The 27,752-nt window shown below is 37.3% G+C and overlaps 1 protein-coding gene across 5 annotated transcripts in view; it reads left to right on the forward strand.

The window, feature by feature from the left end:
* Nucleotides 1–27,752, forward strand: part of HTR1F (5-hydroxytryptamine receptor 1F) — a 279,529-nt gene that overhangs the window by 114,206 nt on the left and 137,571 nt on the right. For 3 of the 5 annotated variants that reach the window (XM_082392441.1, XM_082392438.1, XM_082392440.1), the window contains exon 5: nt 24,293–24,409. The gene's annotated coding sequence lies outside the window, so the exon portion shown is untranslated. Of the gene's footprint in view, nt 1–5,462; nt 5,502–24,292; nt 24,410–27,752 lie in introns of those variants that run through there. The other 2 variants (XM_082392442.1, XM_082392439.1) reach the window with 2 other exon arrangements.

Below are 27,752 nucleotides of genomic sequence, written 5' to 3' on the forward strand. Positions count from 1 at the left end.
GTCTTAAGTTGATTTTTCAAAAGCATCCTTCTTTTCATTGACATTATCTCTATAACTACATCTATGTAGAAATAACCACACGACATAGGGCAAAAACCAAAGACCTGTTTATCTTAAGTACATACTGACTTTTTTTATGTTCCCATTTGATACTACAATTGCTTGAGTACTCACTGGTACAAAGGCATGCAATGCACCCTATCTGGATGTTCTGAAGTTGTTTAGTTGCAAATTGCATTTCTATGAAATATCTTTACTTTAAAATGTAGCTTGTATGTGTTGACAAGATTCTGATCAAATGGTTAGCAAACTTGATGATACATTATTGTGTCAAAACCTGATGGTTTTGTTCTGATTTCCTTTCTAACTTTCTTCACATAAATTTGATCTTATATTGTGTATTTGTTTACCCTCTCTATGGAAGTTCATATAATATATACCCCAATATACTCAGAGTAACTGCTGGAGAAAGATTTGGCATTATTCCCATATGAAATTTTAGGAGGATGAAATTTGAAGAAATTAGATACTTTCTTTTAAGTCACCAAACTGGTTAATGGCTAGATGAAATTAAGAGTCGTTAGTTGAATTCTAATGCAAAGCTCCTTGATGATCTTTATGCCTAGTTTTCTCATGAATGCAAAAAGATAACTGCAATTTTCCTGTTGCCTTACCAAATACAGAATAAATGAGAAATTGTGAAATTGTACTGAAAATATTAAGACTAATAGAAACAACGGCTGTAGGTAAAACACAAACAAAATAACATCTAAATTATTAAGAAACATGAACTTATCGGGATTGATTATCTCTTGAGATAACTCAAGTTTTTAGCTAGAGTTTGATTATATAGTAGTTTAATGTTGTTAATATCTCTTTAACTGAATTTGATCAACTGTTATTTTCCTTTCATACCATCATAGTAAACTTAGTAACTACCAGTTTTACACATCACATATTCTTCAACATTTTTGCTCAGCTATATTACACATTATAGTGTGCAAAAAACCATGCTGCCATTCTTTCAGTTGTGGGAACAAAGAACAATATGGCAACAGATAAGAAAATCATTTAAGTGTGTGTATTTTGTTCACTATTCTTCAATACAATTTTAGAGATGAACTAACTGTGGCCCATTTCACAATCCCATAGTGACAGACCTGGAACATTGTAGTTAAGTGGTCTATCCACTCCATCATTTTGCACATGTTTGGAAATAACTCATGGATTTAGCTAGCTAGAATGGGAATTTTAATGATTTATATAGAAGAACGTATCTAAATTAGGAAACCAATTTTTCTGTTGGTATTTTAGTTATGATAGTATTCTCTAGAGACTAGCCTAGGCATATCTTCTACCTACAAGGAAATAATCGTTACTTTATAACAGGGATTATTTCCCAATCCAGTCTTCCTCCACATATTATGGAGTTATTAAATTATATTTATTCAACCTCTTCAGACCTTTCTATTTGACTTTCTTCCAAAAGAACTTAGCAGTCATCTGATGAATTTAATGAATGAATAAAGTCAATCCAAATGATTACAAAAAAGTCAAGTGCTTCCCCATAAACTTAGGGAGAGGTGACTTATTTTATTGATTTAATTTGCATTATGAGTTTTCATTTTACTCTGAAGTATTTTTTCCAAAGTAAAAAAAAAAGGTACTTAAAATAATGCTCTTAAAAAGTGACATTTTAATGTCATGGAATGAGTCAGTGGATCTTACTTGTGAGGTTGATGAGGTCAGGTTAATCTTCTGTAGTTAGCCAAATAACTCAAGGAAAACATAGCCATTAAGGAAAGGTTTCATTATTTAGGTCTGCACTACTTGTGTCCTTCTACATTACTTACATTCTTTTACAACTTCCCAGCTTTTTTGTTAATTTTGCACCTGACTTTTACAATTATCTTAGTGCAGTCAGTTTAATTGAAAGAAACAAGAGAACTTCAACTTTGTCTTCACTAAGATCAATGTTATTATCAAAATACTTCAATTTAATGAAAATGCCTTTCTGGCAAAAGATCAAGAAATAGACTATTAGTGTCTTGTATATTAATACATATAAATATCCCTGCATATTTAAGATTAAAAATAAACTAGACCTTTAAGCACTGACACTTTCTGGATCTTTCATCTAAGCTTTTGAAAGAACTTGTCTGTGATGGCTTAATTCATTCAAAACAACTTAAAATCTGTGAACTTAAAAACTGACTGAGAATCTGGCCTCTTTCTCTCTGAGAATCAGGCTTTCAAAATGTAGTAAGATTTCAAAAGAAGCAGCCTAGTTACTCATCCTCTGCTTACTCAGAGTAGCCCTGGCTGAATGCTGTGACTCTGTCGTAACTGCTGGGTTAAGTATCTGTGTACTGAATAGCAAATGGAGTACACAATGTCGTGTTGCATCATGCAAGGTGCATTTTCAGCACTGATACCTAAGCAAATTTGTTTGCTGCAGTAACAATAGCAGAAGCATCTGAAAACTTACAACCCCTTCACATCATAAGTGAGATCTTTCACACATCTTCACTTAATATATTCTACTCTCCCAGATGTACTATAGAATTATTAGCTCCAATTGCACAAGTCCAAACATGGCATCTGGAAACATCCCTCTGTGTAGAGGGTAGATACATTCCTAATCTGTTTTTTGAGGTGGTATAAACTTCAACTCTCTCCATGGCTGTCATCTACAAGATTTGTTACAAATTACTCTGGGAACAAGTGTAAAATCATGGTGGTCAATGTCATATCTTCTAGGGAAATTACTGTGTTCTATTAAGAAAGTTATAAATCTTGACTTCCTCTGGGATTATTTTCACTATGCTTTCCTAAATGTGTAGCCTTAACCACATAGTCAGATATTTATAAGAGATAAGGGCTGGAACCGTGCAAATCATGGCACAGGGAATCGAGGTTTAAGAATTATGTGGGAGAACAAAAACATGAAGTAAATGCTAATGATAATCCAAAGTCATTACCCATAATAGTTCAGCTAACAGTTCTTGAATACTAAATGCCAAGCATTATATTTAGTATTTTATATACAGGATCTCATTTAAATATATGATGCCAGAGAACAAGGATGAGCTCACCAACAGAAGAAAGATGGGCTGGAAAATACAAGTTTAGTCTATAAGAAAGATTTATAGAAGATCATCTTTCGATGGCAGAAAGTTTTGTGAGGTGATAGAGCAGAAAGGAGCTTTCAATGACAGGAGTTCCTTTCTGGGAAAAGGACCTAGGACAGTCAAACTCAGGGTAAACTCAGTTCTGGGTGAGTCCATGTGTGCTCTGTACAAAATATCTGTCCCACCGTCTCAGCATTGGAGACCTGTTCCAGTGCTGGAAAACTGCCACCTTCTGTTAGAACCAAATTTGGATCCATGCACACACGTGCAGTAAAGCCAATCTACTACACTGGGTTGTGGTGAGGGAAAGTGCAGCATTTATTGCAGGGTACCAAGTAAGGAGTCCAGACAGCTAATGCTCAAGAGACCCAAACACCTAGATGGCTTTCAGGGAAAGGTTTTTTACTTATTTTTCTTTTTTTTTTTTTTGCCATGCCTTGCAGCTTGCAGGATCTTAGTTCCCTGACCAGGGATTGAACCTGGGGCCACAGCAGTGAAAGCGCCAAGTCCTAACCACTAGATCACCAGGGAAATCAGGGTGATCTTTCCTAAAGACAGGATGATTTTCCATAAAGACAGGGTGAAGGCAGGGGTTGTGGGGTGCTGTGATCAGCTCATGGACTTTCTTCTGATTGGTTGGTGGTGAGGTAATCAGGAGTCAACATCACCAACCTTCTGGTTCCAATTCGTCTGGGGTCTACCTGCTTGTGTGCAGCATATAATTAACTTCTTCCACCTGGTGAGGGTTTCAATATCTGCCAGACAGCTCAAAGGATATGGCTCAGAATATTATCTATAGCCTTGAGGAGGAACTAAAGGTCCGAAACTTTGTTTAATGGCTAAATTATTATTACTTTGCTTTGCTTGACTGTTTTCCTTTCTTTCTGCATTTTCTCACTTCTCCAATTAAATTTAGTCTTTGGAACTCAAGGAAGGCCTAGGGGGCTAAAGTTTTTCTACAGACAAGAGGCAGGTGGAGGACATGGGAGAGTCTGTCCCAGGAAGGCCCCATAGTGCACTGCTCTGTTACACTACCAAGAAGCACTCAAGTGTCTAGGGTCAGTCAAAGCAGGTCTTTGGAGTTCTGGTAGGCTGCAGCTGAAGGGGGTCAGTCTACTGAGCTATAAAAACATTGGTTTAAAAAAGAGATTTAAGGCCAGGAACAGGAAGGTCAAGTATTTTCTCAAGGTCAAATCCAGGTCAAAACACTAGAGATGCTACCCTGGTGGTGCAACGGTTAAGAATCCGCCTGCCAATGTAGGTGACACGGGTTCGATCCCTGGTCCGGGAAGATCCCACGTGCCGCGGAGCAACAAAGCCTGCGTGCCACAACTACTGAGCCTGCACTCTAGAGCCCGCGTGCCACAACTATTGAAGCTGGCGCACCGCAGTGAAGAGCCCGTGCTCTGCAACAAGAGAAGCCAACACAATGAGAAGCCCACGAACCACAACGAAGAGTAGCCCCCACTAGCCGCATCTAGAGAAAGCCCGCGCGCAGCAGCGAAGACGCAACGCAGCCAAAAATAAATAAATAAATATATTGAAAAAAGAAAAAAAAACACACACTAGAGATGTATTCTAATGCATCTAGGGAGTAAACCACTACAGATAGCTTGGAATAAAGCCTTAACTAACTAAACCCTGGCCGCATTACCCTGCCTATCTCCCTTCTCCTCTCGCCCCTAACCTCAGTTATTTTTCAGGAAATGCCTGCTTCATGAAGTTGTGGATAAAGAGATCTCTGGGCCCTCTCAGTAACTGGGTTTCAGTCCCACTTCCAAGGACCGCTCCCTATTACTCCCTCTTCGCTTTCCGTATCTGACCTCTAGCCACGCAACCCGATAAAAAGAACCACTGGGAAGAAGACGTAAAGAAGAAAAGGAAAAGGAGACTGAAGTCGTTTTTATAACATTTTAGATGCTTTTAGAAAGGTTGTTCACGTCATTTCCAGATTCCATGAACAGATAATCAAGGTATCACTCAAGTTGAAGAGACAGGACTTTTTCCCTCCCCCTCCCTTCTCCACGCTTCAGTGGAAGGGGAGGGAGAGAGGAGGGAGTAGGAAGAAAAGTGAGGGAAGCAAGATGAGAAAGGGGTGTTGAAGGAAGGGATGAGGGCAAGAAGAGAGGAGTGGTCGGGGTGGTAGGGAGCCCGGAGCGTCTGCCCGCCTGCGCTTCGGACCCGCCCGGGAGCGACGTCCGCGTCTCGCAGCGCGCAGCCAATTCCGCGGCCCCGAGAGCAGCCAGGACGCGCTGCTCTCCACCCGGCGGCGGCCGGCGCCCAGCACCGCAGCGCCTGCCCGCCCGCCCGTTCGCCCCCGGGCCGGGGAGCCACGTTTCCTGCTGCGGACCGCTGCGGGGAGTGCTCGCGGTGAGTGTGCGGCTCCGCGCCCAGCAAGGGAGAGCGCGCGGTGCCCGCAGCAGGCGCACAGGTGGGGAAGGGGCGCGGGGGAGCCCCGGGCAGCGCCTGCAGTGGGCAGGAGGGCCGGGAAGCCCTGCGGGGCTGGGGCCGAATTCCTTTCCTGCACTTCTCTGGGGGCGAACTTGCAGCTCTGGAATTCCAGAACCGCCCTTTCGCACTTCGTCTGTAACCTCTGCTCCCCGGGGCTGAAGTTGCGGGAAGCAGGCGTGGCTCAAGGCGGAGCAGGTGGTCCAGGCTGGGAGGCAGGGGTCCGGCCCCGTCTCTAGGGCGAGGGGTGGCGGTCCGAGCCGGCGACACCCTACTTCGGGGGTAGGCTGCCGGCGCTCACGCCTTGAGGAGCTGCTGTGGTGGGGAGAGAAGGGGCTCAGGACAGAATCCAGCCCTGGAAGCACAGGAGAGTCTTGACTCCATCCCTCGGTGGGATCTGGGGAGGACTGTGGGGAAAGGGATTAGAGAAAGGTGAGGAGCCAGGCGGAGGCGTAGATCGGAAAAAGAAAAGCAGTTTTCTAACTTGATTTCCCGAGGGTACGAACCCCTGAGGTAAAAGGGCAGGAGAGAGCTTCCACCTCGCGCTGGCAAAGTGCCTGGGCTGCTGTGCGTCCTGACCGTCGAAGGAAGGCGCCCTGTAATTTCGAGGGGTGGTTGAGCAAAGAAGAAAAGGGGATTGGAGTGAGGGTTCATCCTCAAGGTTCCTGTTCCTAAGGGAGCTGGGAGAGCCGCATCTGTGTGCCCAGAAAATTAAGGAATAAAATTGAGGAGAGGAGGAGGAAGGACACATATGGAGATTAGCATTTTGGGTGCCTCAAATGCTGGAGTTGGGTTTTGGGTTATTTCCATTTGCGTGAAAGAGGTGGCCCCTCATAAGGCACTGGGCGGGAACAGAAGACGCGCTGCCACGCCCTTTGGAAGAAACCTTGAGAAGACTTCTTTTTCTGCATGTAAAGTACTTCCCAGGCACCTTGACGACTGTAATATAGTGAAGCTGATTGTTAAGTGAGCATTTAAGATGACATAAGCAGGGAGCGTCACCTGCCCCTCCCCTCCATTTTTCTGGAATATCTTTGTTATCATTGCAGTTTGATTAAATTTTAGGGGGTGTGCTATACCAAAAGCCAGTAAAATGGAACCCATTCAAAATGGGTTTCTCCTGGTTCCATTTACATACAAGTCTTTGAAATTTGATTTGTTGATCAACAAGCTAATGACCTTTTAAGTTTGAGTTGCCCCAATGTCTGTGTCTTAGTTGGGGGAGGTGGTCTAGACTCTGAGCTGGCTTTCACTGAGGGAGTGGGAGTGTCAACAGCCAAAGCAAACCTAAGGAAGACTGTGCCATCTCTCTGGGCTCGCAGACGCTGTTCCTCCTTCTCTTTCCCTTTCTCCCTCTTCAGAATCATAAGCAGGTTCAAGTATTATCACTTTGTGTCTCCTCCCAGGAAAGTGTAGTTCTTGTGCCTCTCCACCCCATTCCAATCTGTGACAAGGTGTGTCTTGATAAGGAAAGTAGTTATTCAGTGTTTCCCAACAGAAGTGGTTCTCTATGCTTTGGATAGATTGTTCATTAAATTCAGATGTTTGTAGAACAAATATTATACTTACCTGTATTAGCTTAGGGGTTCCCAGATATGAAAAATAACTTATTTTACTTATTTTGTCCAAAAAATTTTAGTACATTTTCCCACACCTCCTTTAGTCAGTGTGAATCATTTGTCAAGCTTCACCCACTGAGGTTTATTACAAAGCTGATGAGCTTCAAGTGTATCAAGGGGTTGTTCTCTCTTAACAATATATAAAGTTCTCTGTTGGAATGAAGATTTAAAGAATAATGCAGGTTTTGCCTCTTTACCTCATTAGGCAAGTTTTATAGATGGCTGGGATTGAGTAATTGTAGCACATTTGTAAAGGAAGGTTTTTCATTGTTTTAAATACATAAATATATGACTGAGCTACTTTTATAAAGTTTTTAGGTATATTGTTCTTATGAAGACTTACATAAAGATGCTAATAAAAATAATACAACACACCCCATACTTCTTAAGAAATTTTTAATTTAAAATTGGGTGCATGTCTCTTTTCAAAGACTTGCACAATTATAACTTAATACTTGATTCCAAATGAGAGGAGTGATATTTTGAATTTTCTAATCTAGTAAATGTGGCCCTTTTGAATTTTATTAGCTAATATTGAAATTATTTCAAAGATTTTTGAAGAGTACTTTCTGGTATATTAGTAATAAATGGCTAATATAAAACAACATGGACATGGTAAGATTTGAAAGGCCATGGCAGGGTTCTCTTTTTTCAATATTAGTTTAAGAGGTGGGAAGGATGCTGTTTGAGGCAATGTAAACAAGATGCGGTATGTTGCTTCCTGATTGCTATGAACAAAAAACACTAATAATCCTTAGGTGATGGAGTCCTGAGACCCCTAGGGAGGCTTCTGTAGTGATCTGATATAGAGTCATGGTCCTGTGCCCCACAGTGGGAAACCTTGCTTTCCACTCCCTTGCCTTAAACTAGACAGGCGAGAAATACTAATTTCTGTTCTAAAAGTGAAGACCCATGAAGTGCAGTAGGGAAACTTGGAATTGGCATCTGTTACAGAAATTACTACTTCCACTTGCAAAAGTATAAAGAGAAATGTTTTAGAGCCTAGGAATGAACATAAATAGGCAAAGATCATATCAATGAGTCCACACCAGTATTAAAGAGGAATGACTGTACTGACCTGGGAACTTCTTCAGTTCCCCGGTGGTGTTTCCTTCTCTCAGAAGTAATATGTGGCCTGTTAGCCCATGGTGTGGAGTATCTCTTCTTCTCTGTACAATGGGAAGCCATTAAAGAATTTCTAGTGGGAAACTGTTTTACCAGAATCCTCTTGCTATTGTGTCAAGATCATCTCCTGAAAGACAAGAGGGGAAGCCAGGAGGCTGTTAAGAGGCTACTAGAATTTCTTAGCCTAGCCTTTAACCAGAGTGATAGCCGTGGAAATGATGAGAAGTGGCAGGATTCTGGATATATTTGGAGGTAAAGGTGCCAAGACTTGGTGATGGATTAGATGTGGTTGCTGACAGAAGGAAAGAAATCAAGGCTCATGTCTAGATTTATGACCAGAGTAACTGGAAGAAAGCAGTTGTCACCAACTGATATGGGAAAACTAAGGAGAAGCAGTTAAGTTTTGAGCAGCCTATTAGATATTCAGGTGCAGGCATCAGTGCATAAATGGTATTTAAAACAATAGGACTTTACAAAATGATTTAAGGAGAGAATGTATTTAAAGAATCAGACTGAGAAGGATCAGACAGCTCAAAATATGGACACTGAAAAGAACAGGAGCCAGAAAAGGAAACTCAGAAGTAGCAATCAGTGAAATCGGGGGAAATCCAGAAAGGCATAATATCATGGAAGACGCGAGAAGAAAGTATTTAAGAAGGAGGAAGTGATGATTAGCTACGTCCAATGCTATGGAAGAGTTAAATTATGTGAGGACAAAGAATTACCTTGGAATTTTATCTGACCTTGTTAAGAGCTATTTCCCTTGAAATGGTGGTGACAAAAGATTGACCAATAAGGATTGACTAAAGATTGGTGACCTAGTGATTCCAATCCTAGGAATTTATCTTACAGATATATTTTAACATTGGAAAAATAATATATGTTCACACCTATTCCCTGAAGTTTTTTATATTAGTAAACAGTTGAAAACAATAAATACTTGTAAGTAGAAAACAAGTAAAATAAACCATGTACATCCATTCAATGGAATATTATCTAGCTGCTGAAAATATTAAGGCAGCATTTTGTATACTAATATGAAAAGATCTTCAAAGTATATTAAGGAGAAAAAATTGCAATGCAGTGTGCATGATGAGCTATCATTTATTAAGGAACAAAAAATGAGCCTATTTATGAAAGTATATACCAAAAAAATGGATTACAGTGGTTACCTACAGGGAGGGAAAGTGAATGGTAGGGTACAATATTGGGAGGGAGATTAAGTCTTATATAGACTTTAATACTTTGAGTTATGCACACATAGATTAGCTATTTAAAATATTAAATAAAATCTATACATAACTGAAAAAGTATTTGTAATTTAAAATAATAATGATAAAAGAAGTAATAATGGGAAGTGAGGAGGTGAATGCTCTGTATAAAATAAGAGATTTGTTCTTAATATGGAAGCTTTAATGTTGGAATTAGACAAATGAGAATGAACTAGACAGAAGAAAACATTGGTTTTTAAAAAAGAAGACAACTATGGGAGCAAAACCCCTTAATAACTGGTAGAGATGGAATTCCAGAAACTAGTCAAGGATGGTACTAACATGACCGGGAAAAGGACCTTTTCGCACAGACCCCCAGATCTGGATCAGTCCTCTGGTCAGCCTCCTACATTCCTAAAGCGCTGCCTGGGACATTGATATAAACTATTCTAATTGATACTGCTGTAGTCTTAGTTCCAGTGTCATTTGGACACTCAACCTCTCATCATATCTATTTTTTAACCTTTTTTGGGGGGTGGGCATCCTCTGTAGTTCTCTTCAGCAGCTGGAGCACAGCTTGCTACCCTTCTCAAAATTAACTCTGTCTCTGCCCCCTTCACTCTTAGGATAATTCTTTCCTGCGAATACAGAGACTCCCAGGAATGAAGCTCCCTCACCACTTCTAACTCCTGTGTATGTATCTACTCACTTGCTCCCCTTCCTTCCAATTCTGTAGTCCAGCTGACCTCCCTCTCTGCTCTGGATCCCACAACTGTCCCACTCCAATCTGAACCTGGCTTCATAAACCATTCTTTGTATCACTTGCAACTTTAACCTCTTCTTTAATGACTTCATCATTTAAGTATATTATTGAGATCATATCATTCCCATACTTAAAACAAGCAAACAGAAAGGCCTCTCATGATCCTGAGCACCCCCTATATCTAGTCTCCTATTCACTCCTCCTTTACTCAGCCAGCTTCTAGAAAAAAAATGAACATAAGTACAAATGTTTGCAGATAATTTTTGTCAATTAACAGACTCACTGAAGCCCATCCATGGGAATAAGGAATTCTTCCTGGACCTTCTTATAAAATAATTTCATTAGCTACTGTGGTTTCAGTTGCCTCCAAATGACATGATGGTTCCTAGTTTTCCCAAATGTGAAGATGAATCTCAGTTCTAATATTGCCCATTAACAGTCCTCTTTTGCTGTATCCAAGTCCTAACAATACATACTACCTTCATGATTTTTTCTATACCTTCACATCACGTTATTTCTTCTTTACATAATTTCTCTTTAAATTGAATCACATTTTAAAACAAAAATAAAATTCTTATCACTGTATTTAGTGGAAAACTCAATATTACTGCTACATGTAAGAGACAATATTAAAAAGTAATATAGCAAAAAATGTGATGTTATTAAATTTTAATCAGATATTTATTGCCAGCTAAGAGCCTTGAGCCTGAGGCGTATAAGGGAGATAGCAAAAGTTAAAAACAAATTTTCACTAAACTGAAACTCTGTCTAAGGGTTAATCCAAAGGGAAAGAAAATTGAAAAGGGAATCGATTCCTCCCTATGTGACACAGTGTTATTTAACGCCATGACTTAGAACAAGTAAAGCCATGTCGAGTGTCACCAGTGGGACTTGCACTTGGGAAAATTCCCCTGTCTTCTGCATATCGAGCCCAAACCTCCCCATTAAGCTACAGACCGTAGAGATCACCATATGGACAGATAAATGACCCCCAGGCACAGTCAACAGGTTCATAATTAAATTCATCTTCTTTCTCCCCTGTTTAAGCCTGTTATAATCCACATCCCATCAGAGTACCTCCCAGGTTCTTTAAAAAAGTTTTTCTCCATACCCAGCTGAATTCAGTCAGTCTGATGGGTCTCTTGAATCTACTTTCCTGATCATCCATTAACTTAATTTAACTCAACATGCCTGGCCTGGATTCTCTTTTTTTTTTTTTTTTTTTTAATAAATTTATTTATTTTCAGCTGCTTTGGTTCTTTGTCGCTGTGTGCGGCTTTCTCTAGTTGCGGCGAGTGGGGGCTACTCTTCCTTGTGGTGCGCGGGCTTCTCATCGCGGTGGCTTCTCTTGTTGCGGAGCACGGGCTCTAGGGGCGCAGGCTTCAGTAGTTGTGGCTCGTGGGCTCTAGAGCACAGGCTCAGTAGTTGTGGCGCACGGGCTTAGTTGCTCCGCGGCATGTGGGATCTTCCCGGACCAGGGCCTCTAACCCGTGTCCCCTGCATTGGCAGGAGGATTCTTAACCACTGCGCCACCAGGGAAGCCCTGGCCTGTATTCTTTTAAAACCTTCAACCTCATCTCCCTGGACCTAGCCTTGCCTCCATGAATCATTTGTGCCACACTCTCACTCTGTAATTAATTTTAGAGATTAGTTCTATCCCTTTAGTGACTCCCCTTTTCCTTCTGGGAACAAGCCAAGCCACGTACCTCACTCTCCCAGCCTCCTTTCTGTATTTCTGCTCCTGTTTACTTCCTGCCACTCCAAGTTGCCCACCTGCAGCTGTGCTTCGGCAATAGGGTACAACTCACACTTAATCTGATACATGTGGTTTTCTTCTCTGTTTGCCACTTAGCTCTGAATATTCTTCCTTCCACCTGCCAAATTCTTAGTCATTTGACCAAATGCAGGTTTATTTGTTTTCCTTTCCAGACCCCTTTCTTAGCCAAAAAATAACCCACTCTTGTACACTAGTTATGGCCCTTTTGCTAGTTTCCATGCTATAGTCACCATGCTGTTTGTATTTTATTTATTTACATATATCTTCTCTCCATTAGACCAGTGAGTCCTTGGAAGCAAGAGTTGAGTCTTTTTAGTCTGTTTCTCCAGACTGAATGAATCATAGTACTTGGTACAAGAGGCACCAAAGGGAAACTTCTCTGACTCGTGTTTCCTGGGGTAAGAGTACCTGTAAGAGCTGTGACATCAAACTCTTCACAAATACCCTTGGATTGGAGTGATTTTCTAAAAATCACTTCAAAAACTTCTTTTTCTCTATTCAGCAGTGGCTTTCTTTATGGCATTTCACTCTTTCAACTTGTCTCATAAAATTAAAAGGCAGAAAAACTCAGAGAAGTTTCTTAACATAATCTTCTGTACTCCATAATCTCCAGATGGCTATTTTTCTTATATAATAAAATCTCAAGGGAAGAAAATTATATAACCTCACTCAATAACCCACTTGAGTGTTCAACTACCTTAATTTTTATGCAATATGAATTGACATTGCTGTAGTCATTTCTGTTCTTTTTTAACATGGACAATATGTGGTTACATTTTCCTTATATCAGTCTTTTCATCTATTTTAAGACAATGTCAACTAATATTGAACAAAAATATCTCAATTAAATCAAGAGTTATTGATACTCATTCATCTTTTGCAAATGCTTAACTTTCAACCTTATCCAAGATACAGAGGTTTTGGCTCCAGTTTAACTTGAATCTTTCATCTCTTTTTGTGTTATTTATCCACTTATGAATTAATATATATCAGTGTATTAACATACTCATAGTGAGAATTAATGGACTAAAATCTTTTTTGAGATAGTTGTTTTATATAAGTAGAAACCAGTATATATGTTAAATCAGTCAAGGTTATATGCAAATCGCTAGCCATCAAAAGCCCTAATTTTATAATTATGTTTTTGCCTTACAGTACTTTGCTTTTTGAGGCATTTGTGATATTTTTTAAAGTATACAAATATGATTTTGTTTTCTAATTACCATAGCAAGCAAGATTCCTGACTGCTTCATTAATAGCTAAGATCATTTCAGGAAAAGACTATTTGGCTCATCTTACAAGCAAGGATGACCTGGTAATGTGGTACAAGTAACAATGTATATGTCAGTTGCATATTTTCATAGCTTCTTATTAAATAGTGCTTGAAACAATGAGTTCCAGATTTGGAAAGTGGTCATTTCAACATTCTGTCTGCAAATTATCCAGTGCAGCCACTGCAACACAGCACTAACAATTCAAGACATCTTTTAGCTTTCCTTTAGAATCTTGGCAGCTGTGCTTGACAAGGCAAAGACCCTTCAATCTTTATATTTCTAGTTGAAATAAAAGCACTGGAACTCTCTTTTCTTGCCTTTCATAACTAAAGACTAGACTGTATGATTTGGAGCCTTTCTGTTTTGAGAAAAGGAACTTGGATTTCAAATGCTCAAAGAACCATTTTCTGTCAAATTCAACTGTAGATCTTTTCTCCTGTTCCCTGATTAGGTTCAATCGGGCATCATCAATCCTAGAAGGTATCAGAAGAGAGAAACTAATATTCTTCCCTTCATAGTCATAATCCTGGAAAGGGCTTTCAAATGAAAGGTTAAAATCCTGACAAACTTCATTTTTGTCCTTAATAAGTTTACCAAGATTTAGCTCAAATCTATGTAAGTTTCCTTTCTATCCATATCCTCCCAAATATGCCCTTTCACTAAAAGTATTTGCAGTCTTTCATTGAACATCATTGCTACTTCAGGACCGAAGTGGAGAAAAGCTGTAAAGAGTGTTGCACTTTTTAAAAAGTACATAAATACACCACATCAATGTAAAATTGTAGATGGACAGTAATTCTGCAGTGACTAAGAAGGTTACATTAAAACCGGTGTCACATGTTGGAACATTCATTCAGAAAAACATCTGATTTGATGTAAGATACAGATATGTAGGCTTCATAGTGAAACAGTAGGGAGGTAAGAGTTTTCTGAGTGAATAAATTTATGATTATCTGTAGCATACAAAAGTGTTATGGGACCTCACTAAATGAGAAATAGAAGAAATACCCTGCCCTGGATACAAATTGAGTAAGGAAATAGAAGAATGATTAACAAAATTGAACTATACATAATTCCATGAGTACAATCATAATGGCTTGAGAACAAACTTTTTGATAGTTTTCACAGCTGCATTCCAGTGTATTACTACATTTCATCTTCACATTTGGACAGGAATGATTATGCCCATGTTGTGGAAGAGGAAAGTGATTCCCAATGGTTTGTCCTATAGACAGGGGCTTATAAGTGATGGAACTAAGGGGCACAAATCCACATTTCAACTCGGTCCAGTCTTCTTCCAACTATAGAATATGTTGCCCTTCAACCATAAAATATTTGAGAAAAAACTGCATCCTCCTCTGGATTCAGTTTTAAGATGAATTTTACCATTTTCATTGTTAGGCTTAAAACAAAAATGAATTGCAAAATTTGCACTTAAAACTAAAAAGTATTTTCTTCCATATTACTCACTTTACAGATATTTACAAATATAAAAATGTGATTTTATTCTAATAACATTTTCCTCATTGTTGGAAACATGTATATATAAAATATTTAAAGAATAAAAATCTCCATAATTCTATCACAACATTCTCACAGGAATTAAGCCTTATATCAAATTTTAAAAATTTTTGTGGAATTGATAGCCAAAATTATATATCTCACTTCTTATTAATATTTATATATTTTTCATTTGATTACCTATAAGGTTGAATATAATTTTTTAAATTTTGTGGTCATTCAAATTTCTCCTTTTTGAATTATCTGCCAATGCTTTTTGCTCATATTACCATAGACATGTTTATGTTTTACAAAGCTTTGTCATATGTTGCAAATTTTCCCACTTTGTTAATGTCTTTGAACTTGTGATGGCATAGTCTTTGAACTTGTGATGGCATATAAGTTTAAATTTTATGTGATTAAACATTTTGATTTCTTTTTTTACTTTGGTTTTCCTTTCATGAAACCAGAGGTAAGCTTACAACTTTCCATCCCAAGATCAGTTGGATATTTGTTCATATTTTCCAATTTTAATGATCTTATTCATTTTATATGTAGCCTTTTGATCAAGCTGTAATTTATGTTTAATATCATGTGTGATGAATTGCTGTCTTGATCTTTATCCTGAAGAGTTAGCCTATTGTCATAATACCATGCCTTGAAAAGTTGTTCTGTCCTCACAAGTATGAAATATTAAATTTATCAACTACTAGGTGCTTCTGTTTGCAGTGATCAGTGCTACTTAATTTTTCTCTCTTAATAGTTGCAGCATATTTGCACTACTTTAAGTTATTATAAATTTTGTAACATTTTTAACAACTGTAGGGCAAGGGTTTTTAAAATCACTCTTCTCCAAAATTTTGTTTATTCTTTCCTGTTTGTTACCTCTCAGTGAACATGGATAATTTTGTAAGATATCAAAAAAGTTAAGATTTGTATTGGAATAACATTTTGAGTAAAAATTAATGTGAAAGGCCTGACTGGATTTCCCGTGGAGGAATATGATATCTCTTGATTTATTTAGTACTTATTTCATGTTTGTCAATAAAGTTTTATAATTGACTTCTTATGGGTTCCACACATTCTTATTTGGGTTTTTCCTTGATATTTCATGTTATGGAATATTAATATGAGTGCTAATTATTTCTTATTACATCTCCTTGTGATTATGGCTAGTTCACAGAAAAGTCATTTATTTTTATTCCCTTGTCTTTAGTTTGCTTAATTCTTGTTAATATGAATAGATTTTTAGTTTATTCTGTTGGCCATTTAAAATGGACAATAACACATTCTGAATCTAAAATTTTGTCTATTTCATATTTTAAGCCAAACAAAACTATATAATTATATTTATAGAGCTGTTCCATTAGAATTACTGTATATCATTCTCAATAGTACAAACCAAATAGTGTACCAATGAATTCTAATGTTCCTCTTTGATTTAACATTTATTTTGAAGAAGCTGTTATAAATGACAGGGTTTGGGGTTTTGTATTTAAATATTTTCAGTTGATGATTATTTTTATTATTATATTGTGGCCAGAAAATGTAGCCAGCATGATTTTTATTTGAGGTGCTTTAGTAAGGTTTTCTTTTTGGTCTACATATGTTTAATTTCTGTAAAATATACTGCACAGTTGAAAAACAGTGAATTATGTGCTGTGTATAACACTAAAATTCATCATTATGTTCATCAATCTACATTCTTATGTTATTTTATATGATTGATCTATTATTGATTTATAGAGATCCATTAAAGTCTCATTCTATAATCATATTTGTCTATTTCCCATTGGATATCCAACATACGGTTATTTGTATATTGTGGTGTTTGATTATTGGTCACTTAAAGATATATGATCATCTAGTTTTCCTATGTGAAATTTATCATTTTTTAAATTGAATTCATCTTGTCTTATATTAGCCTTATTGTACTTCCTTTCTTTAGGTTTGCCTAATGTTTGTTGGCTTGAGTCATTTTATATTTGGATTTTTCTTATAAGCAAAATGTTATTAGCTTTTATTTTTACCTAATCTGGATACTCAGTCTGGATATTTTTCCCTTTTAATAGGTGAGTTTGCTTAATATTTTAATAGCTGCTATAAATATCAGGTTTCATTTTACCTGGACCAAACAGTTTTCAGTGTTTTTTCTGTTCTGTTTTGTCAATTCCTTTCTATTTTGTCATTGTCTTTTGACATTGATTGGTAATTTCTTGATTTATTTACTCTTTTTGGAATTATAGCCAAAGAGAGTTGACATCTATTCTGTTAGAAATTGGTATCGGTCATTCTTTAATTAAATTCCTTATCATTTCCAAGATTGTGTTTTCTGATGGAAAGTGAAGGGCACAAGTATTCCCCAAAGAAACTTCTTTCATCAAAATGTTGTCTTTCGTTTCATTTGGTGTTACTGTCCTTGCCACAAAAAAACTTCAGCAGTGCCCAGTCCACGCTTGACCAGATCACACGTTTCTGGATATTAGGACGCTCCTCAGGGCTCCAAGCAGGCAGAAAGCGTAGGAATAATACCTTCCATTCTCACCCAAACTTTCTTTTGCTGCTACTCTTTGACCCACATTTATGGTGTGACAGGTTGCATCTGCCAGCTTTATTTTTACTTACTCCCACAAAAACAGCTTTTTTGAATAAGGCAAAATTTAAATTGTTAAATCTCCATTCTCGAAGATTTCAAATCAGATCGAGTCATACTATCTCAAAGAGAAATTCCTAAAATTTTGGCTGGGAATATGTCAGGTATCACTAGTTTCTTAACAATAGCTCAGTCATTTCCCTCTTTACTGATTTATAAGTTATTTCAGTATGAACTCAAATGTGTGAGGAATAGTATGAAATCTTGTAAATCTATTTCTTGAGTTGTGGCTTTTGACGCAGTTTATATACTATGTGAAGAAGGATAAGTAATAACTTTGCATGGGAATTATTAATTTTAAGAAGCACATGGCCAGATGTGTATATAATGAACTCTCTATCTGCGATAGATCTTCCATCAGCTCTTATTGCTTGGGATATTAAAATTTTCTCTTATTTTCCCCCAAATAATATGACTCTCCTTTATGTACTCGTTGACCATAGGCTAGGTATTAGTACATAATCCTGATTTCAGGTAATTCATTAACTTATTTCTTCTCATAATTCAGAAAGACTACTCACTTCATACTTCTTAGACTCTCAGTTAGGAAATATTTTGAATTATACATGAACCATGGTCATAAAATTGGGAATTAGACAATACTCTGGCTCATTGCCTTCTCTACATGATTACCTATATATCTTTCCTTGCAGTTCAATTATATTCAGGATATTCAATTAAAGTTCTGTCATGAAAAGAAGCATGTCCATAGACAAGCGCTCAAACTACTTAAATGCGATAGTTCTTGGCACAACTACCCATTGAAACTGAAATTTTCAAAAGGGACAAAAAGGAAAGGCTATAAGTAAATAAGGGCGAAAGGGAATTTGATGAGTTTTATTTCATAACAGTAAGAAGTCATTGAAGTATAAAACACATGACAATGATATTTCAAAAGTCAATAGATGAAAACTCAACTCTGCAACGTATATAAGAGCAAAGGGAGAAGATTAATGTTATAATTATAAAAAGATGCTTTTGAAGATTTGGATGAAAGTCTTTTGATTAGTGGTGCTCTGGTAAATATTTAACAACCAGCCGGGGGAGGGAGCTCAAGGGCCCAGATTTGTAAAGTTTGCTGATTTTCATTGCGTAAATACTCCTGACATGATCAATTTCAAACTACCAATGTGAAGTCACTGAACACAGAATTGGGAAGAAATGTGCCCCATGACTCTCATGAGCCAGAGGGAGCCAAATCCAGCATACTGCTGGTATGGTTTTTGTAACATTTAAAAAAATTGTTATCAGGCAGTATAAGATCTAATTGGTAAAAATAAAGAATACCTTGTGCCTGGTGGTATGTACTTTCACACTTTAAGTAGTGAATGAGGCAGTGGCCATCATCCAAAAACCTACAAACAGTAAATGCTGGAGAGGGTGTGGAGAAAAGGGAGCCCTCTTGCACTGTTGGTGGGAATGTAAATTGATACAGCCACTATGGAGAACAGTATGGAGGTTGCTTAAAAAAACTAAAAATAGAACTACCATATGACCCAGCAATCCCACTACTGGGCATATGCCCTGAGAAAACCATAATTCAAAAAGAGTCATATACCACAATGTTCACTGCAGCTCTATTTACAATAGCCAGGACATGGAAGCAACCTAAGTGTCCATTGACAGATGAATGGATAAAGAAGATGTGGCACATATATACAATGGCATATTACTCAGCCATAAAAAGAAACGACACTGAGTTGTTTGTAGTGAGGTGATGGACCTAGAGTCTGTCATACAGAGTGAAGTAAGTCAGAAAGAGAAAAACAAATACCGTATGCTAACATATATGGAGTCTTAAAAAAAAAAAAAGGTTCTGAAGAACCTAGGGGCAGGACAGGAATAAAGATGCAGATGTAGAGAATGGACTTGAGGACATGGGGAGGGGGAAGGGTAAGCCTAGACGAAGTGAGAGAGTGGCATTGACATATACACTATCAAATGTAAAATAGATAGCTAGTAAGAAGCAGCCGCATAGCCCAGGGAGATCAGCTCAGTGCTTTGTGACCACCTAGAGGGGTGGGATAGGGAGGGTGGGAGGGAGACGCAAGAGGGAGGAGATATGGGGATATATGTATATGTGTAGCTGATTCACTTTGTTATAAAGCAGAAACTAACACACCATTGTAAAGCAATTATACTCCAATAAAGATTTTTAAAAAAAACAAAGTGATTGAGACCATAGGACCAGAAACTCGTGGGTTTGATTCTCAGCAACATCACTTAATGTGTGATTTTAGTATAATTGCCTACTTTAAGCCTTAATATATTCATCTGTAAAATTCTGAATAATGAAAGCTATTTCACAGACATCTTGTGATGATTAAAAGACACAAGAATGTAGTTGGTATATTAAATAGATAATAATGATTATTTTTCTTCATCTTCTGTAAGGCTCATTTCCTTCCTTCTGTCCTTATTCATTAGAAATTAGTAAAACGAGGTCAGAATTGATGTAGTGTATTTAGTAAAGACATGACAATGCCTCTAGCGTTGACACACCTGTATAGCTACCTGAAAATTGATCTTTTGTAGGAGGGAGAGTTGTTGAGAAATGCAGACACCAGAGGCAGAATTTGGGAAGAATTACCTACATTTGTTTTCCTTTCCATCTTTGACATGTCAAAATAAGCACAAAACTTTGAAGAAGCTATGGGGCAGTGGCACACAGATAATCTTCATTACTCAATGTTGTTGCTTATCATTTTGTGGCCTCTGTGGTGAAAGAAAAGGAAGGCAAGGAATATGGAAGGGACATTGAGTTGGCCGACCTGTGGTATTTGCTACAAAAATACAATTTTAGAAACAGTAGAAGTAAGATGTCATGGGAATTCATGGAAGAAAATAACTTTGGGCTATAATAAACAGGGAAGACTTAAAAGCCTGACATTTAAAAGTAGTATGGAGGTTCCCTAAAAAAACAAAAATAGAGTAACCATATGATCCAACAATTGCACTCCTGGGCATATATCTGGAGAAAACTCTAATTCGAAAAGATACATGCACTCCATCGTTCAGAGCAGCACTATTTACAATGGCCAAGACAAGAAAGCAACCTAAATGTCCATTGATAAATGAATGGATACAGATGTGGTACATATATACAATGGAATACTACTCAGCCCTAAAAAAGAATGAAATAATGCCATTTGCAGCAACATGGATGGACCTAGAGATTATCATACTAAATGAAGTGAGTCAGACAGAGAGAGACAAATATTATGTGATATCACTTACATGTAGAATCTAAAATATGATACAAATGAACTTATTTACAAAATGGAAACAGACTCACAGACATAGAAAACAAACTTGTGGTTACCAAAGGGGAAAGGGGGGAGGGATGAATTAGGAGTTTGGGATTACCAGATACAAACTAATATATATAAAATAGATAAACAACAAGGTCCTACTCTATAGCACAGGGAACTATATTCAATATCTTGTCATAAACCATAATGAAAAAGAATACATAAAATTGTGTATAACTGAATCACTATGCTGTACACCAGAAACTAACACAATGTTGTAAATCAGCTACACTTCAGTTTTTAAAAGCTCAAAAAAATGGTATTTTTCAGGAGTTTGATGAATAGAAATAGATTTAAGACATTTTTGGTGACTCTAAAAAAAGTGAGCTGACACAGAAGTTTAAGAAATTAGCTTTTTTTAATTAAAAATGAGTAACTTAATATATTCCAAATGCAACTTAAACCTAGAGTAGGATCAGGAGATATACTACAAAAGTAGCTTGGTACCATATTAAAAGATACTATGAGTTTGCCTTTTATTTTCCATATAATTAACATACTTGAAGATGCAAACACTATATTAGCTACTTTATATATGCTTCTATTTAATTATCAAATCAATACTAAAAATAAAGCATCATCTCATGCTATAGAAGAGGAAACTGCTGCCCAATTATACATGGCTGATCTGAGGTTATACAACTTATTACCAGAGAGACATTGAAAGTTTTTGACTAGGGAGGTAACATGGTAGGAAGTGTAAATTCCTACATTTCTTTAATATTTGCTAATTAAAATTCTTAACTTACTGTACACTAAAGGTATAATTAGCAACTATTGATTACTACAGATGCAGAATTGTTGTTCTTCAAGTAGTAGATGATAACATCTTAGTCTCTTTCCTTATGAAAGCAAGAGTGACCTCCCTAGCATTTCACTTACCTCTCTCCTCCTTTGCAACATATCATTGAAGGTGCTTTTGCCCTTTCTGGTATAAAAAACAAAGTTATCTAGGTAAATATTTCAGGCTTTTTATCCAAGTCTTCACGAGGAATAAGTTAACCCATCTATTCTGTGCAATGCATGAATTTGGATTAATTTTTCAGTTTCATTTGCAGAGAACTAAGTCTTGAGGAAATTTGAAACGTGACAGGAAAATGTGAATGAGGAAAGGACAACATTTGCAAACATATGATTGTAGTCAAGAGGAGGGACTCAGTTGAAATATCATTCTCCTATAATTGTTCTTACGGAAATCACCAGTGACCTCCAAATTGATGAATCAAAAAACAAAACAGAAACCCCAACAGTCCTCAGCCCTCATCCTATCTTATACTTGGCAATATTTGCTTCAATTTGCAGAAACTACTTCTCTTTTCTAAAAACTATTTTATTGAGGTAAGATTTACATACAAAAAAACTGTACATATTTAAAGTGTACAACTTGGTAAGTTTGGAGATATGTGTACATCTGTGAAACCATCACTATAATCTATACCGTAAACATAAAATATAAACATCCAAAAGTTTTCTCTTGCTCTCTTTACTATTTTTTGTTATAAGAACAGTTAACATAAGATCTATGCTCTTAGCAAAATTTAAAGTATATAATACAGTATTATTAAATATCGGCACTGTGCTATATAATAGATCTCTAGTATATATTCATCTCACATAACTGAAACTTCGTACCCTTTGACTAATACCTCCCCATTTACCCCTCCCTCTAGCCTCTGGCAACCACCATTCTACTCTCTGCTTCTATGAGTTTGACTATTTTAGATTCTTCGTGTAAAAGGGATCATGTATTATTTGTCATTTTGTGACTGGCTTTTTTCACTTAAGGTAATGGCCTCCAGGTTCATCCATGTTGTCACAAATGGCAGGATTTCCTTCTTTTTAAACCTGAATAATATTCCTCTGTGTTTGTGTGTGTAAAACATGTTTTTTTATGCATTCATCTGTTGATGGACACTCAGGTTGTTTCTTTAGCTTGCTTATTGTGAATAACACTGCAGTGAACATGGGAGTGCAGATACCTTTTCAAGATCATGATTTTAATTCTTTGGGTATATACCTAGAAAAGTGATTGCTAGATTATATGGTAGTTCTATTTTTAATATTTTGAGGAATCTTTATACTGTTTTTCATAGTGGCTGCAACAATTTACATTCCTACCAACAGTGCACAAGTGTCCCCTTTTCTCCACATCTGCAACAAATCTGTTATCTGTCTTTCTGATAATATTTAACAGATATGAAGCAGTATCCCTGTGGGTTTGTTTTGCATTTCTCTAATAATTAGTAATGTTGAGCACTTTTTAATATACCTGTTGGCAATCGTATGCCTTCTTCGGAGATATGCCTATTTAGTTCCTTTGCCCATTTTTCAATCAGATTTTGTTTGTTTGCTGCTGAGTTGTAGGAGTTCTTTATGTATTTTGGATGTTAACACTTTATCAGAAATATGGCTTGCAAATTTTCTCCCAATCTATAGGTTGCCTTTTCATTCTGATGATTATTTCCTTTGCTATGCAGAAGCTTTTTAGTTTGACATAGTCCCACTTGTCTATTTTTGCTTTTGTTGTCTGTGCTTTCGATATCATATCCAAGAAATCATTACCAAGATCAATATCAAGCTTTTCCCATATATTTTCTTCTGGGAGTTTTACAGTTTCAGGTCTCATGTTTAAGTTTTCAATTCATTTTCAGTTTATTTTGTGTATGGTGTAAGGAAGGGTCCAATTTCATTCTTTTACATGTATATATCTGGATTTGCCATCACCATTTATTGAAGAGGCTGTCTTTTCCCCATTGTGTATTCTTAGCACCTTTCTCAAAGTTCAGTTGACAGTATATATGTGGGTTTTCTTTGGGGCTTTCTATTGTGTTCCATTGGTCTGTATGTCTGTTTTTATGCCAGTACCATTCTGTTTTGATTACTGTAGCTTTGTAATGTATTTGTAACCAGGAAGTGTGATACCTCCAACTTTGTTGCTCTTTCTAGTTCTATAAAAAATGCCTTTTGGATTTTGATAGGAATCACATTGAATTGTTATATCGCTTTGGATACTATGGACAATTTAAGAATATTAAGTTTTCCAATCCATGAACATGGGATGTCTTTGCAGTTATTTGTGTCTGCTTTAATTTTCTTTTTTCATCAGTGTTTTTATAGTTTTCAGTGTGCAAGTCTCTCACCTCCTTGGATAAGTTTTTTCCTAAGTATTTAATTTTACTGGATGCTATTGTCAATGGGATTGCTTCCTTAATTTCCTTTATGGAGAGTGTATTGTTGGTGTATAGAAACATGTGATTTCTGTATGTTGATTTTGTATCCTGCAACTTAGCTGAATTCATTTTTTAGGTCTAAATTTTTTTTTTTTTTTTTTGTGGAGTCTTTAGGGGTTTTTTTACATATAAGATCATGTCATTTGGAAACAGAGATAATTTTACTTCTCCTTTCTGATTTGGATGCCTTTTATTTCTTCTTCTTGCCTGATTGCTCCGGCTACGACTTCAATAACATGTTGAACTGAAGTGGTGCAAGTGAGCATCCTTGTCTCATTCCAGATCTTGGAGGAAAAGTCTTCAGTTTTTCACCATTGAGTATGATGTTATCTGTGGGCTTTTCATATATGGCCTTCATTGTATTGAGGTAAGTTCCTCCTATACTTATTTTGGGGAAAAGTGTTGATTTTGTCAAATGCTTTTTCTGCATCTGTTGAGACTGTTTTGTGACTTTTATCCTTCTTTCTGTTAATGTGATGTAACACATTGATTGATGTGCATATGCTGAACCGTCCTTGCATCCCAGAGACAAACCCCATTTGGTCCTGGTGTACTATCATTGTAATGTACTTCTTTTTTTTTTTTTTTTTAACTGATAGTTTTGAAGAAGGGAGTGCTTTTTTTTTAACTTAATTAATTTATTTATTTATTTATGGCTGTGTTGGGTCTTCGTTTCTGTGTGAGGGCTTTCACTAGTTGTGGCAAGTGGGGGCCACTCTTCATCACGGTGTGTGGGCCTCTCATTATCACGGCCTCTCTTGTTGCGGAGCACAGGCTCCAGACGTGCAGACTCAGTAATTGTGGCTCACAGGCCCAGTTGCTCCGTGGCATGTGGGATCTTCCCAGACCAGGGCTCGAACCCGTGTCCCCTGCATTGGCAGGCAGATTATCAACCACTGCGCCACCAGGGAAACCCTGTAATGTACTTCTGAATTTAGTTTTGCTAATTTTTTTTTAATATCTTTATTGGAGTATAATTGCTTTACATTGTTGTGTTAGTTGCTGCTGTATAACAAAGTGAATCAGCTATGTGTATAAATATATATCTCCATATCCCCTCCCTCTTGTGACTCCCTCCCACCCTCCCTATCCCACCCCTCTAGGTGGTCACAAAGCACTGAGCTGATCTCCCTATTCTATGCAGCTGCTTCCCACTAGCTACCCATTTTACATTTGGTAGTATATATATGTCAACACCACCCTCTCACTTAGTCTCAGCTTACCCTTCCCCCTTCCTGTGTCTAGTCCATTCGGTACATCTGCATCTTTATTCCTGTCCTGCCCCTGGGTTCTTCAGAGACTTTTTTTTTTTTTTTTTAGATTCCATATATATGTGTTAGCATACAGTATTTGTTTTTCTCTTTCTGACTTACTTCAGTCTGTATGACTAACTCTAGGTCCATCCACCTCACTACAGATAACTCAGTTTCATTTCTTTTTTTGGCTGAGTAATATTCCATTGTTTATATGTGCCACATCTTCTTTATCCATTCATCTGTTGATGGACACGTAGGTTGCTTCCATGTCCTAGCTGTTGTAAATAATGATGCAATGAACACTGTGGTATATGACTCTTTTTTTTTTTTTTAACATCTTTATTGGAGTATAATTGCTTTACAATGGTGTGTTAGTTTCTGCTTTATAACAAAGTGAATCAGTTATACATATACATATGTTCCCGTATCTCTTCCCTCTTGCGTCTCCCTCCCTCCCACCCTCCCTATCCCACCCCTCTAGGTGGTCACAAAGGACTGAGCTGATCTCCATGTGCTACGCGGCTGCTTCCTACTAGCTATCTATTTTACATTTGGTAGTGTATATATGTCCATGCCACTCTCTTACTTCGTCCCAGCTTACCCTTCCCCCTCCCCATGTCTTCAAGTCCAAATCCAGTCTTTACATCTGCATCTTTATTCCCGTCCAGCCCCTGTGTTCTTCAGAACCATTTTTTTTTTAAGATTCCATATATATGCGTTAGCATATGGTATTTGTTTTTCTCTTTCTGACTTACTTCACTCTGTATGACAGACTCGAGTTCCATCCACCTCACTACAAATAACTCAATTACGTTTCCTTTTATGGCTGAGTAATATTTCATTGTATATATGTGCCACATCTTCTTTATCCATTCATCTGTCGAAGGACACTTAGGTTGCTTCCATGTCCTGGCTATTGTAAATAGAGCTGCAATGAACATTGTGGTACCTGTCTCTTTCTGAATTATGGTTTTCTCAGGGTATATGTCCAGTAGTGGGATTGCTGGGTCATATGGTAGTTCTATTTTTAGATTTTTAAGGAAACTCCATACTGTTCTCCATAGTGGCTGTATCAATTTACATTCCCACCAACAGTGCAAGAGGGTTCCCTTTTCTCCACACCCTATCCAGCATTTATTGTTTGTAGATTTTTTGATGATGGCCATTCTGACCGGTGTGAGGTGATACCTCATTGTAGTTTTCATTTGCATTTCTCTAATGATTAGTGATGTTGAACATCCTTTCATGTGTTTGTTGGCAGTCTGTATATCTTCTTTGGAGAAATGTCTATTTAGGTCTTCTGCCCATTTTTGGATTGAGTTGTCTGTTTTTTTGGTATTGAGCTGCATGAACTGCTTGTATATTTTGAAGATTAATCCTTTGTCTGTTGCTTCGTTTGCAAGTATTTTCTCCCATTCTGAGGGTGATCTTCTCGTCTTGTTTATGGTTTCCTTTTCTGTGCAAAAGCTTTTAAGTTTCATTAGGTCCCATTTGTTTATTTTCGTTTTTATTTCCATTTCTGTAGGAGGTGGGTCAAAAAGGATCTTGCTGTGATTTATGTCATAGAGTGTTCTGCCTATGTTTTCCTCTAAGAGTTTTACAGTGTTTGACCTTACATTTATGTCTTTAATCCATTTTGAGTTTATTTTTGTGTGTGGTGTTAGTGAATGTTCTAATTTCATTCTTTTACATGTAGCTGTCCAGTTTTCCCAGCACCACTTATTGAAGAGGATGTCTTTTCTCCATTGTATATTCTTGCCTCCTTTATCAAATATAAGGTGACCATATGTGCATGGGTTTATCTCTGGGCTTTCTGTGCTGTTCCGTTGATCTATATTTCTGTTTTTGTGCCAGTACCATACTGTCTTGATTACTGTAGCTTTGTAGTATAGTCTGAAGTCAGGGAGCCTGATTCCTCCAGCTCTGTGTTTCTTTCTCAAGATTGCTTTGGCTGTTCGGGGTCTTTTGTGTGTCCATACAAATTGTGAAATTTTTTGTTCTAGTTCTGTGAAAAATGCCATTGGTAGTTTGATTGGGATTGCATTGAATCTGTAGACTGCTTTGGGTAGTATAGTCATTTTCACAATTTCACATTTCACAATGTTGATTCTTGCAATCCAATCTCTCCATCTGTTTGTATCACCTTTAATTTCTTTCATCAGTGTCTTATAGTTTTCTGAGTACAGGTCTTTTACCTCCTTTGGTAGGTTTATTCCTAGGTATTTTATTCTTTTTGTTGCAATGGTGAATGGAGTTGTTTCCTTAATTTCTCTTTCTGATCTTTTGTCGTTAATGTATAGGAATGCAAGTGATTTCTGTGCATTAATTTTGTATCCTGCAACTTTACCAGATTCACTGATTAGCTCTAGTAGTTTTCTGGCATCTTTAGCTCTAGTAGTTTTCTGGCATCTTTAGGATTCTCTCTATATAGAATCATGTCATCTGCAAAGAGTG

Source organism: Balaenoptera borealis, assembly GCF_965194805.1.
Source record: "Balaenoptera borealis genome assembly, chromosome: 5".
NCBI classification, from domain to species: domain Eukaryota; kingdom Metazoa; phylum Chordata; class Mammalia; order Artiodactyla; family Balaenopteridae; genus Balaenoptera; species Balaenoptera borealis.